Source organism: Rhipicephalus sanguineus, chromosome 2, assembly GCF_013339695.2.
Source record: "Rhipicephalus sanguineus isolate Rsan-2018 chromosome 2, BIME_Rsan_1.4, whole genome shotgun sequence".
Lineage (NCBI taxonomy): Eukaryota > Metazoa > Arthropoda > Arachnida > Ixodida > Ixodidae > Rhipicephalus > Rhipicephalus sanguineus.
The window spans coordinates 16038564-16053847 of NC_051177.1; the positions used below are offsets into that span (position 1 = coordinate 16038564).

Consider the following 15284-nt stretch of genomic DNA (forward strand, 5'->3'; position numbering starts at 1 on the left):
AGAACTCTGTTTATTCGAAAGATATTGCTTTCCAGCTCGTGATGAACGGGCGGACGCTCGTCGAGGCTGGAATCATGTTGGGCGCCGGACGAGAGGAAGCCCTCGTATTCGAACGGTACTCCCGTCGCAGGCCAGGGATAGAAGGAAGGATGATGCTAGAAAAAAAAATGAAGAAAGAATGAAAAAAGAGAGCAATATATTGCTAGATAGACAGAAAAAAAATCACAGTTTCGCCCTAAGGGCGAAGCAATGAATGCGATAGAAACAAATCGGAATGTCTCACGAAGAACGACAAGCAATTCGAAACTTGCTGGGCGCTGCTCAAACACAAAGGACGCACGAATAGAACACACACAAGACGAGCGTGACCTAACAACTGCCACAGCTCGACACTTGCAACGCGCTCCTCAACTGTGACGCGAAAAAGGATGAACGAAAAGAACGCACAGGTATACACAGGATGAGCGCGAACTGTCAGAATTGTTACTTCAACTAGCCCTTACTTTGGCTCTTCTAGCTCACTCATTTCGACAACGCGGCCGCTGCAGCGAGCGATGTGAATTTCGTGTGGTGTATAGCTGCAACGCACACTTTTGCGGTGAAAGCACAAGACGTACAATCCTCCCCACTCAAGAGATAAGCGCGCAAGCACAGGCAACCACGCCCTGTATGTCAAAGTACAAGTAAAAGGCGCGCATCTTAACTCCGGCGCTACGACCTTTAAAGGGACCGACAACCGATTTTTCTCCACTCGGTTTTTTACGGCGCAATAGAAAGCTCATCCTTTGTAGTGTTTGTAGCTGCAGCGGTTAATCCCCAAAGCGCGTGGTTATTTTATTAGCAGTATTTTTCGATCTGAAAATCCCCTGAACTGTACGTACACGCCCTCCAGCAACGCTGCGATAGCGATGCCGACAGCCCTACTCGCATTATGCTCAAGGGTTTGCTGTCACAGGAGTGGGTGAAACTGTGGTTAACCCCCTTCATATTGGCATTTTAGACCATTTTGGAATATAAAAAGCAGCTAGAATAAGTTTTCCGAACGCTCGTCGTCACGTGAGATCTCTTTGCCGCCTCGCGAGCTAGGCGCTCGTAGCCTCCGCGACTAGTTCCGGCAAAGCGTCGCTGGAAGTAATCTCGGAGGCCGCGAGGCGCTTTTTGTACTTTGCCAACACGTCGGCAAGTGCCGCTAGGTCCTCAACTAACAACGTTCATGCTGCCGCTCATGAGCATCGGGTCATACGTTAAGCGAAGGCGGCGCCACTGTTCTGCTCAATGCAAACGAATGCACATCTGCACATTTTACGTTAGTAAAGATTATATTAAAAAAGTGTGCTGTATTTCAAGGCTAACAGAAACAATTCATAGCGTACACCAGTAAAAGGTCACGTGATAGGTACATGTACACGTTCACTTTTTTGCCGCCAGAGGCGACAAAAGTAATACTGAGGGAAGAAATAAAAATATAAATCCACGTTCAATGAGAAAAGCAGGGTTCTTTTTAGACAATACAACGGACAATCCTTCTATTAGTGGGGTTCTCTCAATTCGTGTTCTGAGCGGTTGTCGGTCCCTTTAAAGCGCGCCCTTCGCGCCATCTGGCGCGTGCTAGTCATCACGCTGAAGCACCTCTGAGCTCTGCGTAAATAAATTCCGCAAAAAATAAAATGCGTAAATAAAATTCCTTCACAAACGGTGTATATAAAGAGCTCGCCGTTAGTATGGTGGATGACGTATGATACGTGGCGAAGGTCTTTAACGCTGCGTGCAGCGGAGCGAGGGGTCGCAAGTTCGTATCCCCGGGCGCGCGCTTCGGAATATATATCTGAGTAATTTTTCTGTATGGCTTATATATATATATATATATATATATATATATATATATATATATATATATATATATATATAATACGGAACATGACGGCGACGGCAAAAGCCCGCCGAGAGTGTCCACATAGTTGCTATCGCAATAAAAACTTGGAGGACGCATGAGCTTCGCCTTCAAGAACAGAACGCCATAGCGTAATCGGGCCCCGTGTGTATCGCCTTCAACCATGCCGCAAGGCAAGAAACGTTTCTGAGCGTAACATTGACCGTTACAAACGACCCTAAAATACCTACGGCAACTGCAGCTGCGAAGTGCCCACTGCGCCAAAATTCTTCCTTTTGCAAACTAGTGAAGTACCCTCTACGCGTCTGTAAAGTGCCACGCGCACCTGTGCAGCGGCAGACTTTGTAATGAGTGGGCAGCTTTAAATCACCCACTCCTTGCGCGATTCATATGTTTTGACGCCTGGTGCGATTCTACGCTTCTTCCATGCAATGTTACATGCGTTAAGGAGACTCTTCCCAATAGATGGCATTCTTACAGAGTTCTTTTACAAAGCAGTTTCAATTAGAGCACTGCACGGGCCGTGATTATCGGCCCGGGCCCGGCCCGGGCCCGGAACTCGCTCAAGTTTACCCGCCCGAGCCCGGCCCGGTGATTCAATGCGCGGCCCGGGCCCGGCCCGCACCCGAGAAAAAATTTCGTCTACCCGGCCCGGCCCGGCCCGACGGCAGATCAGGCCCGACCGAGGCCCGATCCAATAATATAGGTGGTGTTGCCAGAACATAGAATCTACAGCAAAGTGTTTAGCAAATACCTACGCTTTGATGGCGAATGTTTCGCTAACAAATATACTTTAACCTACGGTAATAAGGGGCTCACGTTGGAAACAGTTGAGTGGACATACAGGGTACAATGAATGTTTGCTCGGCAATGGTATACTATAACTGTTTTTTTTTTTTTTTTTGCAATGCAATAGGGATCATCAAGAACGTTTTGTAGCAGATATTGCAGCGAGGAAAGTGATTTGTAGCATGAGTTCAGTTTCGATAGGAAGTGAATAAAAACAGAGGAGACAGAGAACAGAACGCCCTCTTCAATTTGTTTTCATTGCGCTCTTTCATGAAACTTAAAACATGCTCCAACGATAAATGCAATCGTGCACCCGGCTTCTGGGTATGTAACACCTGTCTTCAGGATTGTAGCACCTTGCCACAGCAAGATACAGGAAGAAAGCCAGGTTTATTACTTTGTTGTAAATACACTAATCTAGATAAAAATTATAACGAACCGCGTGCCCCACGTGTACTTTCAGAAATACGTATAGGCAGCCGAAAGGACGAAAATAAAGGTATTTGTGGTAGAATTCTTTTCATGTATCACACCACTGCTACTATATACAGTCCATAAGTCTTTTGTGGCTTATTTTAAAGTTTATTTCTTCACGTGTTATTGTGCAAAAAATCAAATTATCTAGAAATTCCGGCTTTAAGCACGCCATCCACCGTTGCATCACATATCCTGCCACGCTAAAATTTCTCGCACTGCATGCGCTTGCCAAAGGGGCGCACATCTGCCCTGCGAATTTAGGACGTCTTTGTGGACCTTTATCTTGCAAATTTAGGACGTCTTTGGGGACCTCTGCAGAATGAACGTAGCTGTGCAGCTGATCCCTTCATTTCTAGCGTTCCCGAACGTCGTGGCATTATTCAGTACCACCTATAAAGTTCCTCTTTGAGGGCTTCTCCTGGCAGTCTTCAGCAGTGTATGTTATGCACGGCTTGCACCGCGCTCTTTTTTGCCATGTCATAATGCTCTATGCCTTCCTAACGATGTTGTACTGGTAGAAGGTGATCACTGGAATCCGCGAGTAGGATTGGAAAGAGGTGGACGACGCGATTTCGATCTATTTTCGGTGTTCGTTACAGTTTGGTAATAAAGGCTTGAATAAGCTTCTCGACGCTTTCTCATTGAATGCATATGTTTCGATGTAAAGGGACATCACCCGGCACGGAATTCGTAATTGCCTTACTTCAAGCCTGATATTTCGTCAAGCGAATATATTTTGCCTGACGCCTTATGCTCTTTGAACCTATGCTATTCCTGCACATTCCAACGGTGTTGCGGCAGTATCATGTAGCTCTGCACACTGTACCTGTATAGGCCTCGACAGCTGGTATGGTGGCGCTGCGGCGCTAGGACAGTCAGCGCCGCGAGTAGCGGCCGCGCGCGTGATCCCGTCGTGCCATGTTGCGAATGCCGCTCTGTGTGGGCAGAGCAATAGCATTGCGCAACGAGCAGCGCGCGTGATTATGTGGATTGCGCGGAACTGAATACGTAGAAAGATATTTAAAATAAAAGCAGTCTTCTTCACGGCAGTGATCTTTACGCCGCTACTATCATGCTTGCGGCGTCAGGGAGCAAACTGTGTCAGCAAAGGGGCCCTTCGAAGTCAGTTGCAAGTGTGCGAAGAGCGTCGACTAGGACGTCCGCCTTCAGGTTATCAAAGTTTTATCAAGGTCTATTATTTACATTAAATTAAAAGCATTGTGACGAAGATGCGCCTCCATCCAGCAACATCGCCAACGCTCGGCACGCTCGACTCGTGCTTTTTCTTCCCTCATCTATTACGCGAAGAGCTACCTTTGACTTTTCCATCCGTTCTCGCTATTCAGCAGGGCATCTCGCTATTAATCAGTCTGCGTGTTTTAGTTGGTGTTCGGGCTAAGCAAGAGAAAAAACGTTCGTTCCTTTCGCTTTTTTTTTTCGCTGGCTCGTTCCCTTCGGACTTTTCGATGATTTTTGCACATTTTCCCAGCTGTCTATAGAACCAATTGCACATTGTGGGAGCAAGGTGCACATGCAAGGGTGGACGCTGAAGATGGTGTAAGCTCGTCGCCGCCTTGTATATGTTTGTCAACAAGTGCGAGCACACATACTGCACAGACCTATCATGCGCCTGGCTCTGGCCATCGCCGCGTCCCCTTACGAAGATGTTTAACGCTTCGTCGCAGGGTCACGCTGTCCCCTTTCCCATAGCACGCAGGAAAACGTGTCGCAAGACACAGGCAGAATGCAGGGCTTTCGAGCTTCTCTCACCATTGCGCAAGAAGTGGGCACTGCATATGCGGTTTCGGTGCTTCACAAGCTGCCTAAGACCTCCATCGGGGCTAAAAGAAGGCAGAGTTTATGACCACAACGAGGAAATATGCGCAGAAATAGCAAAGAAAGCATTAAAAAATTAAGAGCGTCTGTTTATCTCGCACGTCGCACTGCCCTTTTCCGACGCTGTCATCGCTCGTTCTCGTGGCCCTTCCATATAAATCCATATAGTTTTATTTTTGGCGCTTAACGACAGTGTTTCTGTATCTGTTGCGACAGCGATACACGCCACAATACATAGTTACACACCTGTTTGACCGCGATTCAGCTTCGTCCTTTCAAGTTGCTATGGTTCCGCCCGTACGCACCCGCTCTCAGCAGCGACTGACTAGGAACGCGCCGCGCCGCGGGTGGCGCCACTTGTTCAGTCAAAACTGCAGCGCACTAGGCCTATAGCGCAGGGGACCCAAACACGCGGCCCGTGAGCCTCTCCCTAGAGGCCCGCGGCCCGCACATGACTGTCTTCGTCCCATTTTTTTCATTTTCTTGATAAGTATGTTTTTAAAGGGGTATTGACACGAATATTTTAAGTTGTCGTTGTTTTTGCGTCAAATGGAAGATCAAGCCCTCAAGAGCCTAGAAAAGGTAGTGCTAAGCGCGAGTGCGCCCTGGAAAATTAATTACAGTATGTTTTTAAAAGCTAATTTCGGTTCCTACTGTACCCTGACGTCACAACACGGTATGAGCTTCTCGTCACGTGTTCGCACAATATATGCCCTATTGAAAATCGTGGGTTGGTGGATGCTGGAATTCTTGGTGGACAAGGTGGAAACAATAGTGGATGTGGTGGAAACTGCGGTGGTCATAATGGCTGATGATGGCGAGAGTGGAAAAAATGGTGGCAGATGGTGATGGTGGTGGCGAGCTTCTTTTGGTGTTAAGTGGAAAATGCTGGCTGATGGTGGCGAGAGTGGAAAAATGGTGGCAGATGGTGGTGGTGGTGGCGAGCTTTTTTTGGTGTTAAGTGGAAAATGCTGGCTGATGGTGGCGAGCAAAACGTGTTTTGGTGGATGGCTTGGTGAAAAAGCTGGATGACGGTGGCATGATGTGAAATCACTGTCACTTCTAATGTTTCGCTGTTCAATGTGTAGAAAAATATGTTTACAGTTCAAAGAAGCCAACGCCGATCATTAAGCTTTCCAGCACGCTTTTTTTTTATTCATGCGGCGTAACCGCCTCAAGATTTGTGGAGCACAGCAGCCGTGAATGTTTACATTTTACGCACGTACTTATCAGGTTTAAATCCGCGATGTGCTGCTCCATTGTGATGCTTACAAGTCTAGAAGTGTCGGTGTGAACAGCGACAGTATCTGTGTTACATCGGCGCGCAGTTGCCGAGAAGTAAATGAGCCCTTCCAGCGGGTAGACCAGAAAACAGCCGCCGCTTGATACCGTCACGCTAGAAACGCAACTCTGGCAATTCTTGCACACTCACTTACCTCAGCGGCACTTTAAGGTAACAGTGAAAATGCGTGCGAAGCTAAAATGCACAAACTTTTACCTTCGGCCTGCGTCGAGAAAAGCCCGACCAAGTATCATTTCCACCCTCATATTCTACCACCATGATTGCCACCAAAGGTTAGGCATAGCTTACCGACCGAGTCCGTCTACGTGTTATATCGGCACTTCTGGGTTTCAGGATACACGATTCCGATGAGTACGAATGACTTTACAGCACAGGTGTGGCATCGGCTAACCTAAATGAAGCATTTTTTCTTGTGTACGGTGTCCGCACAAGAAGCGATCAGCATAGATGCGACGCGCTCCCAGCAAACGACTCCGCTCACCAACCGCCGCCCGTCGCACTTGCCGGCGCTTCTCTGACACGTATGCGAGAACATAGACTTGTCAATTCGAACGCCTTACTGAACCAATATGATGGCATATTTTTCCCGCGCACTGCACTTGCGTTTGGCCGAGCTGTTCTGCAGTTGTAGCTAATGATACAGCGTCAGATCAGTGCGCTGGCACGGCTGCGCTGTAGGTTGCGCGAAAAAAGCATCACAATACTCAATCAACTGTACGCGCGTATTTATCGAATGAGATTTGAGTCGACATAAAGCCTCTGCACATGTCGCCCTTTAGAAAAAGCGAGAAACGGCAATTAAACTTAGCTGTAACATTCGGTTCACTATACCCGCTCCTCGGTCCCCTTGACACTTTTTTTGGAGTTACGTTGTGAATTCTGCAAGAAAGTTAGCGCTGTTGCCATTATCGACGTGCCATTCGTTACCGGCAGCAGTTTTTTCGCGTTTAATAACTATGCAAGTTTAGTAGGATGTGAAGATCGCGTCTGTGTTCAATATGAAACATACAAAGCTGAAGCCAAACGGTGTATTCGCATGTTGAGTAGTCATTTTGCAGAACTCAAAGCAACTGTCAGCGTGGCGTAGTGTTCCGGTCTTTACCTCTGTATGTACTGTTTATGCACTGTAATATTATTGTATGAGGTGCAAAAGTAAGTAATAAAGAAAAAAAAAAAGTCAGCGTGGCGTAGTGGTAGAGTACTCGGCTGGAGATCCGAAGGTCGCACGTTCGACTCTCAATGGCGGCAGTTTTTTTTTTTTTGCATACGGCTTTTTTCTTCTTTTTTTGTACTAATGCTTTCTACATCGCCTTCTATACAATTATTTATGTGTAACAGCTAATCACGATGGTCCCGACGCTGTAGAGCCGATTTACGCTCCGCTATTCCCAGCATCCATCATACGCCAGCATCCAGCATACACCATGTGCCACCATCTTCCAGCACCATAATCCACCATAATGGTGGATGGTGGAATCCACCATCCCACATGGTGGATAAATTTTCAATAGGGTGGTGACGTTTCCAGTGCCGCTCCGCACCGTAGCTCCGTTGGTGACGCACAAGCGGCAATTTTGGAAGTTTTGATGACGCACAAGCGGCCATCTTGGAAATTTGGTACCTAACGTAATCACAACTAGCCAGACTGCTGCGTGAAGTTACCAGAATTTGTACTGTAGCCTGACGTCGAGCTATTGTCGATGTGAGTAGGTGCGCCATGGAAAAATTGACTTTAATATTAAAATAAAACATCTTATCAGCATTTGCTGAGCTTCACACTTGCTCAGAGCCGTCTCTGCATACAGTAGATTTGTATGGCAGAGTAAACTCGCCCTCGAAAAATGGTGTCAGTACCCCTTTAAGTTGCACAGGCATGACAGGTCTAAAGATTTGCTGTCGTGAGGCATCCCCTGCGGCTACCATGTGTTGATACCTAACCGTGAAACAAAACTCTAGATTTCAAAATCGGCGTCCAGATTTTAGTCATGTTGAAGATAGGTATCGATATGTTGTTGGAATCCTGCCTCCAAATGCCCTTCAGAAACGACTCATATGTGATATATCGGAAAGCTCTTCTTTTAAATGGCAAGGTTAACTGACATTTGATACGACCTAGCCCCTCCCCCCATTAGCATTTTGGATATAAAATGATAACAAATGCAAATAAAACACAGAATAACGGCATGCTAACTATATAAGCACCTGGTATACCTACTTTTAGCTCACCCGTTTAAGATAAATCAAGCAGCCCCATATGCAAGGGGCAAAACAAGTTCAGCACTTTTTCCTAATAAAATTTCTCGAAATAGCTTGCCCCACATAAAAAAAGCGTTTTTTTTTAGAGGAAATGTGAAACATATATGTATGCGCAACGTATGTAGAACAAGGGGCACTAGAAAGAAAAACAATTTTTCTGTTATCAGTAAATTACTATTGTGCAGTTTCTAAACCACCACGCTCGCCGGGACAAGACTCTTGGTAAGCGAGAAAACGCGCAAAAAAAATAAATGCGTGTGGCGACGCCCCCCCAAAATTCGCGCAGCAGACGCCGTGACATCTTAGATTCTGACGGCTTCTAATGAGGCCTACGTAGTTTCTAATCACTAGAAATGAAGTACATTGACCTTTGAGGGGGCCATTGACTTAACACACCTAGTGTCAGGAAATTTTGTACAGCCAATATCCCCCAAATACGACAAATACAGTTTGAAATCCGTGACGTCGCGCTCGGAGTTTCGGCGCGAAATTAAAAAAGAATGAAATTTTGACCTTCATTTTCTCGTCTGATAAAGATATGACGGCAAAATTAATGACATATTCGAGTTCTTAGAGTACACTTTATCAGTCTAAAACGATTCAGTGCTTCACTACAGTGTCCATTTGAGAACCGAACAAAGTCCAAGCCCGGCCCGACCCGAGCCCGCCACCTCAAACCCGGGCCCGGCCCTAAGCCCGGAGCTTCAGGCCCGAGCCCGGCCCGGGCCCGCCGTGAAAGCTACGTTACCCGGCCCGGCCCGGCCCACGGGCCGGGCCGGGCCCGGGTTTTCGGGTAGGCCCGAGCCCGTGCAGTGCTCTAGGCAGTACTCTTCTTGCGCAGCATGTTCCGGGCATAACTGTTTCATTAATAATAATATACAAGGGCTTTGGCTGTGCTTCTTGCATGACGCGTTACAGTGATACGAAGTACGTTAGGCGTGTACTTCGCAAACTCTGAATTATTGTAGCCATTACCTACTGGTAATCGTAATAACCTACATAACCGCGATGACCTAAAGCAACATGGCAGCCCCCATACAGTCCAGACCATCCGCATCCATCCGAATTCATGCTTTTTACTGGCTCTCTACCCAGGCAGCAAAACTTAGGTGGTATAACCTGTCATCGCTTAGTCTCATCTAACGCTGCAGGGGGCAAGGCATCAGGTATATTTTGTTGCTATCTTTTAGATCGCTCCTTTGTTTACATGCTGCTAGGACTACCAAGGTGGTGCCGAACCGTAAAATTGGTTTGAAGTAAACATAGCAGATGGCGCCACAACATTAGCGCTGGTGATCCGTCCACGATGACATACGCCCCGAATGCGTAAAATTGTTTGCTGGGCCGATAATTTGCTCTTCCGCTCAAGACCAGTGCGCGATGTTGGCCGCTGAAGGTGCGTCAAATGAATCTGCAGAGCGCTACAGGACAAAGATAAACTATTTTTCAAAAGAAGCAAGGTTAGTGGTGCTTATGTGTTTGGTGTGGTGAAAAAAGAACTTGGTGAAAGCGCAAGTATGAACGCTGTCATAAAAACACCGCGTTCCTCACAAGCGCCAGCGAACAAATGGGTCTACAAATGGGTTTCTGAACATCGAAGAAACGGCGAGGTGGCATCCCCGAAGAGGTTCTTGCGTGGCGGCAGAGGACACGAACGGAGAAAAAAAACTCGGCAATTTTGACTTGAGCGTGCTGCGACAAGTAGTGCATGATCACTTCAAGAGGAATGAAATCCCCACGGTGGAAAAGCTTTCCTCTCACTTCGACGAGGATGAAACTCTGCCTTCACTTTCACCCGCAACAATTCATCGCATGCTGAGGAAGATAGGTTTTCGGTTTAAGAAGCGGTCCCTCAACGCCCTCTTTATTGAGGCAACTCACATAGTTCAGTGCCGATGCAAGTACTTACGGCAAATAGCAGAATTGGGGCGGCAAGGCTGGCCTATTTTCTACACTGAGGAAACATGGGTTAACGTAAGGCACACGACAGATAAGGTGCGGGTCGACGAGAGTGTCAAAACTGCGGAACAAGCAAAAAAGGCCGGACTATCAGTTGGCCTGCAGAACCCGAGCGACAAGGGAGCCCGATTAATCGCGACGCACTGAGGAAACGAGAATGGCTTTGGGCAAGGTGACGGAGAAATATTTCAAGCGAAAAAAGGCACAGGAGACTATCACGAAGAGATGGACGGCCCCACTATGAAAAATGGTTCGAAAAATCTCTACTACCAAGCGTTCCTCCGAACAGCGTGATTGTCCTCGACAACGCGCCGTATCACTCCGTTAGGCAAGAAAAGGTCCTCCGCATAGGTAGCCTCAAAAGGGAAATGCAGGCGTGGCTTTCAGAAAAGGCGGTTCCGTGGAGTGACGATATGGTAAAGGCGGAGCTGATGAAGCTCATTCAGACTGTGAAAGGAGATAGCAACTCATATCGTCTTGACTGTATTGCTGCTGCAGCCGGACACCTCGTTTTAAGGCTACCGCCGTATCACTGCCAGCTCAATCCCATAGACCGGGTGTGGAGCGACATGAAGCATTTTGTGGCTTCTGCAAACCGAGCATTTAAAATGGAAGAGCTGAAGAAACATGTTGCAGAGGCCGTAGCACAAGTAAATCCGCAGAAGTGGAAGAACTATGTTAACATGTGGTTGAGGAAGAAGAGAAGATGAAGCGAATGGACCACATCATTGACGACGTAGTAGACAACCAACAAGCAGTCGTAGTCACTTTAGGGGAGGACACAACTTCTGACGAGGAGAACAGTATGGACGATGAATACTTTGAATGGCAATGACTTCTAAAATTTGAAAACACTTTCCCATAACATTTTCTTGACTAGTTACGCAATAAACATTGCAACATGATTTTACGCCGAAAAGCATGTTTTGTTTGTTCATTTATTGCTCAATTGAGGGCACGCACAGTACGTTACACATTAAGGCACCCACAAACTGTAACGGGAATTGAATATTGAGCTGTCGGGTCGTCAGTATCAAGCTACTTTCAGCAGTACCATAACTGAGCCTTAGTGACCTTAGTTGTAACATATAATGATACACGCTTCGCGAATGCTGTAATATACGTAACGTTAAAATAGTCACAATACGTGTAGATGGGGGCGGGGCGGGGGGAGCAATTAGCCTTATTTATTTATTTACATTTTCAGGCGTGAAAACAACCTATGTCAACTGCGGAGAGCAAGTACCGGAAAAGCAGGCGAGCCGACGCCAAAGAGACGCTCAGCAGACGACGAGCAGACGACGCGACGCGGATGAATACATCTTGAGGGGCTTTCGCTTTTCCCATTGGCTAAGAAGCCCTGCAGTTTCTACAGTGCTGCAACGTACTTCTGAGATGGACGCCGACAGCGAAATTCCTGCGAAACGAGCTCCTAAACGCTATCGCGTTATAATTAGGAGCCCTTCCCCTATTGGGAAAATGGGGGCATGCGACGTTTGGCGTGTGAGTGCCCGACCTACTACTTTTCTTTCCTCCTCCTTTCTTTTTTTATCGCATTTTCCTGCTCCAGGAATTGCTCCAAATTCTAAACTGGCTGGACCACCACTGGAGGTATCTTCATAAATTCCATCGCTCGCAAAAAAAAAAAAAAAATCACGCAGTACAAGTTATACCGTTCTAACAGTTGTCCAAAATTATTGGAACTTGAAAAATTCTTTTGAGGCGTCCGTCTCGGTGGTACAGTGGTTACGGTGTTCGGTTGCTGACACCAAAGTCGCGGATTAGATGCCGGCAGCGGCGGTTGCATTTCGATGTAGGCGGAATGCTAGAGGCCTGCGTACAGTGCGTTGTCAGTACACGTTAAAGAACACCAGATGGTCGAAATCTCGGGAGCCCTCCACTACTGCGTGCCTCATAATCATATCGTGGTTTGAGCAGGTAATGGCACATATATTATCATAAGATATGCAGGCTTTTCTAGGCCAGCTGACACACACTCTTGATGAATTCTTATCCTAACCCTTTCAGACGCCACCTATGAAGAACTATCCGTAAATAGTGAAATCGATACGTTATTTCAAGGCACACGATATTCCATTGAAACAAAACATCATAATACGCTAATTCATGAATGTTATAGTAAATAATTCTAACCAAACTTTAATTAAACATCTATTTATTCTGAACTCCTTCATGCTCTGTTCTTGCATAAATACAAGGGTTTTCAAATGAAAAGGTATGAAACGTCGTAACAACGTAACCGTTAACATAGATGCGTATGCCGATATGGGAGAATGCAGCCAGACATCTAAGGTTGCGATTGCACTCTCCGCCGTGGATCGGAGCGTGCAGGGGCGCCCGCATGCGCAGGAGAGAGCAGAGACTCTTATAAAGAGCGCCGTCCAATTGACGCGGCAGTGCGCGTGAGGACAGGATGGCGTTCACATTGCAAACGTCGACGATTGAGGGGCCGCGAGGCGTTATTCGATTTCTGACGGAGTAAGGTGTTAAACCGACCACCTTTCATCACCGGATGGTGAACGTATACGGGGAAGACTGTGTGTCCGAAAAGTCCATGAGGTAATGGGAAGCGCTTCAACTTGGACGACGAACTCAAGGGCGCTGTGAAGCACTGGGTTTCGTCGCGACCACAGGAATTCTGGGAACGAGGAATCCTCCAGCACGTTCATCAAATGGATCGTTGTGATCAGGCCTATGGTGCATACTTTGAATAAAGTCTTCATTTATACCCACAGTGTCGTTTCGTACCTTTTCATTTGAACATCCCTTGTAGCATAAAATCTAAGGCTAGGAATGAATGCAAATTTGTTTTCGGTTATGTCCATTTGAGCAAACAAAAATTATGCTTTTGACGTGACTTGTGGGAAGTGGAACGTCGAACGACTCGCCTAACATGGTAGTGCATTCAGCAAAGTGACCATAAGCACAGTACAGATGCAAATTGAAGTTAAATTACGACAAATTTATTATGCAGGAGGTTCAATTCATCCAAAGCTCAATATAAGTTGCTCTTTTGCAGCCCCTAGTCCATACAACTAGCAAAAACAAGCTGTGTACACAATTGTGTACATAGATGACAAGAGTATAAAGGTGGGCATGTTGGTGATGCATAACTGATCACGTCGCGCAAAATTTGACACTGGACAAGAGAAGGAACGAAGACGAAAAATATTTCACCATCTCCCACTAAAGGGATCCATGTGGGGATGCGAAGCAGCGCATGGGTCGACTTAAAGTTCCGTTCATCACGGGCACCTTGCCCGATGTTAACGCGTCCTTGCAAGTAGGAGCACACCATGAATTCACTGTATATTCTATAGTTGCTGCTGCTGTTACTCGTCCCAAACTCTTGTTGGAGCACGCCACGCGGGTTCATCGCGCGTGTACAGAATCTCGTTCCCCGACGCCATCACGTGATTGCCGAACTACGGACAAAGCGCTGCCCAAAAGCTGCTTCGCATCTAATAAACCTTGTTGGAAGTAAGCGCTCGTGTTCATCCCTTCTCTTGTCCATTGTCAAATTTTGCGCTACGTGATCAGTGTACATAGAGTCTCAAAGGGCTAATGCTACATAACAGAGGTTATTAGCGTCTCCCTATACTTTTCACGTTACCGAATCTGCGCATGCGAGCACGTTTACGGCATGTAGACTGGCTTTCACGAAACGTAAACTACTCGTCGGATTCGTTTGACGTTGACAACCATCTCTCACGAATTCCCTTTCGTTCGTGGCTACTCGCGATGGCCGCTGTACGTAGACTCCAGCCGGTGAGACAAAATAAGCTAAAGTACGAGCGTCCATTGCCACCACGTTGTTTGAGTCGGAACACCGAATCCAGAGTGACCTAGAAAACCTAAGCCGTAAACGTGAGAGGCCGGATAAGTGGTGCCATCTCGCAGGACCGAGATGAACCAGGCAAGCACAAAGTTGCTTTTGCAGAAACATGGGGCATTCTATTTCTGGTGTAAATTCCTTGCAGTGGCATAATTGCGAATGAGTTGACTTTTTAATCGTTTTTTCCCTCAAGAACACTAGGCGAAAGCAAACGTGTCTATGACTGTGGTTGCTCGAAGCGTCAAAGATGTCGATACCACCGACGGGTAACCCGATATTCCTACACCCATTTGCATAAGTCGTGTCAACGCTCACAAACATTCCCTTTTTCCGTCGGCTATCTCCCTCTGGAATAACTTACCTCATGATATTGTGTGTTGTAACACCAGTGACTCATTCATGAACCTCATACAGTATATAGAATTCGCACCATGAATTTTTGACAATGTACGTTTTTTTTTCATGTATCCATGTACCCACTCCTGCATCGGCCGTGAAAGGCCTGCAGTATATACAAATAAAAAAAAATATACCGGAATACTGTGAACGCTAAAAACATCCATTACGATTTTGCCGCAGCGGGGATTGCATCTTATCTAAATTAAATATAGTTTAAATGCAGTTATCATAATCACTGAGTAGTAAACGTATATGTTTACGTACGGACGTAAACGTTTACGTATGGGAAGCTAAAACTTTGCTAAAACATGCGTTCCGGTAACACGATAAACACAATACGGTATTTCGCTAACCCGGTGACGTTAGAAAGTATACGGACATACTAAAAACCTCTAATACTTCTTTATTAAAGAATAAGTGACACCAGTCGCAAGCTTGATTAAGGAGGTCAGTCAGCTTTTCTTGCATCTGGAGTACAGCTCTGCTAGAGAGCATAATGACTGGCAGAGAAGCTTCTC

General features: G+C 46.5%; 1 pseudogene; it reads left to right on the forward strand.

The window, feature by feature from the left end:
- The first annotated feature begins 9932 nt into the window (after positions 1 to 9932).
- On the forward strand, positions 9933 to 11221 carry LOC119381057 (uncharacterized; annotated as a pseudogene).
- Positions 11222 to 15284: the final 4063 nt, after the last annotated feature.